Source organism: Charadrius vociferus, unplaced genomic scaffold (assembly GCF_000708025.1).
Source record: "Charadrius vociferus isolate BGI_N301 unplaced genomic scaffold, ASM70802v2 scaffold15, whole genome shotgun sequence".
In the NCBI taxonomy this organism is placed as follows: Eukaryota; Metazoa; Chordata; class Aves; order Charadriiformes; family Charadriidae; genus Charadrius; species Charadrius vociferus.
This window is the reverse complement of record NW_009650064.1, coordinates 5,576,038-5,580,683: the sequence shown is the minus strand read 5'-3', so window position 1 is coordinate 5,580,683 and position 4,646 is coordinate 5,576,038. Positions and strand designations below refer to the sequence as shown.

Sequence of the window (4,646 nt, the reverse complement as noted above, 5' to 3'; positions counted from 1 at the left end):
ACCTCATTTGAAAATATTCTGCTCCTCCACTGAGGCTGGTCGGCAACTTGTTCTTGTGACCTGGGTTTTCCAGCCCTTCTTTTCATTTTGGCCGGAGAAGTTCTCCATGGGGTGTTGAGTTGACACGTGATTTCTGCTCTTTCTGTCATGCACTTCACTCTGACAAAAACCCAGACAGCGGGAAGAGGAGGAGAATCTCGTGCTTAGCTTTGAAAGTGCCAGCCCCTTGCTAAGTGTGAAAATCGCTGTTTGTCCATTCCTTCCTGCACCTCTTCCTTCTTCTCTCCACCTGCTGTCTCATGCTCACCTTGGAAACATCGTTGTCTCATCTGTTACTGAACTGTGTGTTTCCTTTTAGTGGGTCATGTGTGATATGTTACTTCGGGAACAAGAATGATCATTAGCTGGGTTCAGCAAAATTCAAGTGTTTTCTCCCCCCTGCCCCCCTCCCATAAATATAGCTTGCTTGCAAACAAAATAATTTATAAGATTCTCTTTTTGTACATACTGATGTGGGGCTTTCTCAGGATTGCTATTTTAAGGCTGGAAGACAACCTTTTTCTGTGACTGCTCTCCATAAATAACAACAGACTTATTCCTAGACCAGTTCAAAAATGTTCTACTTCCATTATGAGAAAATAAATTTAGTTTAGGAAATAAAAGATAACATGATACTCATAACTTTTTTATGAATTGTAAATTTTTGTGATAGTGAGCTCTCTGTTTGAAATGAAATAAATACTGTATAAAAGCTATTTGTTTAGAAAAAACATATAGCCCTTCAAAACACAATAAATAAAATAAGGTAATTTAAGATATGTTTGGAATAAATCTTACTTGGTTTGGGAAACTGTTACTTAAAATTTTGTCTGAGGTATTTCTGTAATAGTGAGGTAAACACATGCCTAAAATGCAAAACAACTAAACCCATTAATAATATCTGTTTATCCCATGATATGTCTAAGGCTTAGTGCTTCGATAGGAAAATATTTACAGCAAAGGTTAAACCTACAGCTTATTTTGTATCCTTTGCAGTCCCGTTCCAAGCTAAAAGAAAGCTAAAATTAAAATGATGTTTTTGGTATTGAGCAAGTGTTACTTGAACCTGCGAAGAGAACAAGCAATTTAATCTTGGCGAACATCTTCACATCCCAAGAAGTCTGGTTTTTGCTTCGCTTTCTTAGCTTTGCAGTTATTTGCACTTGCCTTACTCCTATGCTTGCCTTTTCTTGTTTAGAGGAATACTGAATTGACATTTTTAAAAATGCTCACAGAGGCTAATTGTGTCCTTCTTTTTCATCTGTAAATATCTTATTATACTGATGACTGAATAGTCAGGCTGGTACCTGTAGCTGGTGGTGTCTTGGAAGATAAGATTGTATTATCTGGCGCTGGTTTGTGCTGAGTAATGTTCAAAAAAACCACATTATTCTTCCTCACCTTTTTACTTTCCTCTGAGATCTACCGTGTTTCTGAAGAGGTGTACGTGTTGGTGCTAGAAGTCTGCATGGCAATGAGATCTCTCCCAGAAGAGTGGGCAGTTTCTTACACTTGGTGGAATCATTTTTATTAAATTACTTACCTTCTGACTTAAAATCTATCCTACTGTTCATAGCTGTTAACAATTTCTGCTGGTTTCATCTTGCTGTGTGCAAGCTGTGACAGGTTTTTGTGCTTGAGGAGGTTATGTGGGGTAGCTGGTCTCTGGTGAGCTCTTGGCTCTCATTCTTCCGATTGCTGGACCGGCCACCTGGCTGACGGAAATGCCTGGGGAGAGCCGCTCGTCACCAGCCTCTCCAGGCAAGAGAATTGCAAGGTGTGTTGGTCAGAAAAGTGCCTGTCTTAAAACTCCCACTCATCGCAAGCATGGAATACAAGAAATGCGTGGTTAGACTATTAAAACCACCGCCTCATCACTTCTGAGGAATTCATTCCCAGATCCGCTCTCTCTGCTCTAACCAGCAATTGTCACTGTGCCCTATTCCTGAGAAAAAGGGATAGATGGCTGCCCTAAATCACATGGGAAATATTTGAACAATTTCCCTCGGTGAGGGAATATCGGCAGTTCTGATTTGTCTTGTTTTAGCTGAGAAGCTGTGGGAGTGTGTCACCCATAATCAAAATCGAAATAATTCAACTCAATATGAGATGCTTGATGCCGATTCTCCTGGCATTACACTGCTGTTGCTGCATGGGATCAAACCAGGGAGATCTATTGCTGCCATGCTGAGATTTGCTGGAGGGATGCATTAAACGCCGAGGACTAGCTTTCAGATGTTGGCTCTGTGAATCTGGCTATCGGCACCTGGGTTCTGCCCAGGGGCTGAGACACCCTTCAGAGCTGCCTCTAAAGTAGACCGTACAGGTAATCCCTGAAGGTGTTTGGTATTAGCTTGATAGCTATTGCGCTCTTTAAATCAGTGTTCCTACCAGGATATGTTTTGGACCCCTCAGTTTACAAGCTACTCTCTCTGTAGAGCCCTGACAGATCCCTTGCTTGACGCTACTGATGTCTATTTAGAGCCAGAGGATGGCACTGGCTGGACTTGTTGTCTTTTAAGCTCTGGAGATGGGGTTAAGATGAGAGTGGGTGACTCCCCCATCCCAGCAGGAGGTACAGAAGACCATTTCTTATTTTCTCATCTTCTCAGTTACATCCTGTATTCCTCCGTTCCCATTCTGTGCTCCGAGGCCTGATGAGCTAAGAAAATAGGAAGCATTGGCAGAAACTTAAAACGTTGCTTCTCTCTGGATGTGTTTAGTGCTTCATGCTGGACTCAGTGGCCCCTGATGCCCTCAGAGCTCCTCCTGGAGCTCAGCTCCCCAAGCTAGTGCTCTGAAGGGCCCTTTATTAGCTTAACAGTGGTGAGAAACTTGTTTTGGATGTTGGAAATCCAGAGTTTATTACCCCTTCAGTCCATGGAAATTCAAACCAGTGTTTCCAAAGAGTGACCCAATGGCCAGAGCACATGCTGAGGCTGCTCACTTTCCATTTCGGCATACGCCATGCAAGTGTGTGGAAGAAAATCCATGATCCTTTGGGGCAGGAACAGGAAGCCCTATATAGTAGCAGTATTTTAGCCATGGAGCCTGAGCCAGCATTGACTCCAGGATACAAGGAGTATCTCTTTCTGCAGGTCTTCCATCTATCTAACCCATGCCTATGGGGTTGAAAACCTTATGGGATGTGGACAGAGCTTTGGCCATTTATTGGATTTGCTGGGATTTGCCCACTTTGGCTCAGATACGATTTTGGCGTAGAGCTGGTTGGCTCACTTGAGGTTGGAACAGTTCTGATGATGTGCAGGAGGCTTTTCGGTACCTTGTGATCTTGTGGATAAAATCCACATTTTGCTATTTTCTTCTTCAGGACTGAGCAACGTGCCAGCATGTCAAGTTGCCAGATTCAGTCTGATTTACACAGCAAAAAGGGCCAGCACAGAAAAGGCTAGATTTTTTTACTGAAGAGGAAAAAAAAAAGTTTTCCCTTTCACTGTATCCCAAGATTTGAAAGTGTTGGGTCAAAGAGAAAGTTTTCACTTCCTTTGATCTCCTCACAAGGAGGGAGTAACTTTCATGCCTGTCTTAGTGACAGGGAGAAGAGAAACAGGAAACACAGAGTGACCTGGCTTTCCAGAAGTCAGCAGAGAATGAAAATGGTCACCACCTTGAAGAAATGGATTTCTAGGTAACAAACAGGATGGAATATTAGGAAGTGTTCAGTTTAGGGAGCTGAAAAACTGAAGGTTTACCATATTTAGTCAGTGTCCTTGTCTCATTTGCAGTACTTCAACATTGGCAACGCATACAGATATATATAGAGAGAGACTGTGTTGATTTCTGGTAGTACTGATTATATCCCCCAAATTCTGAGGAAAATAGATATAATTGTTGCTTTGAGAATCCCATAATTGAAGGAAAGTAGTAGTTTAGCAGATGTTTGACCATAAAATATCAGAGAATTCATTTTTTTCGCGTGTGTTTTAAAATGCACTCTTTTTCCTATGGGTGACCTCGCCCTTTCATTTTAAAGAAATACTGGCAAGTAGAACCATCCCCAGAATGCAGCCTGCCCAAAATGTCTCCTTGAAAAAGGAACGGTCTCTGGTTTCCACGTACTTTTTGTTGCAGAGAAACTGAAATAATATAAATATGAAGATAATGTATTGGCAGACTTTTTCCTAGTTTCTCTGTTCGAGTTCTGGGGTTTTTTTGTTTAACTATCAACAACATGTGGTCCAGTCTTGCTCTTATAGAAGGTGGTGGGAGTTTTGCCACTTAAATAATATGAAAATAGTTCCAGTCTGTTATTTATAAAATGGGGATAATATGTGTCTCAAAGCTGTTGAAGGCGTGTGCTGTTGCCGTAGGCTCACAGTCTTTTTAAGCTACGGATGCTGCTGAAAGAAGTGGTCTGGCCCCAGTCTCGGATGATGTATTTTTCCCCAGTGTTGACCCTCCTTTTTTGTTTCTCCCTGGTGAAGTGGATTAGGGGAATTGTCTAGATTAACAAAAGGCCAACAAAAAAGTTAATTTTAATGTGTATCAGAGGAATTACCCTTAAGTTGCCAGCATCTTGGATGACCACTGACCTACTCGGGGAGAAGGAGATCCTTCTGGAGAGACTTGGGTACCCCCTTTGATGA

The 4,646-nt window shown here is 42.0% G+C and overlaps 1 protein-coding gene across 1 annotated transcript in view; it reads left to right on the top strand.

The window, feature by feature from the left end:
• The window catches only part of CPQ (carboxypeptidase Q), a 137,961-nt gene that overhangs the window by 773 nt on the left and 132,542 nt on the right, over positions 1 to 4,646 (top strand). The gene's annotated exons all lie outside the window — the stretch shown is intronic.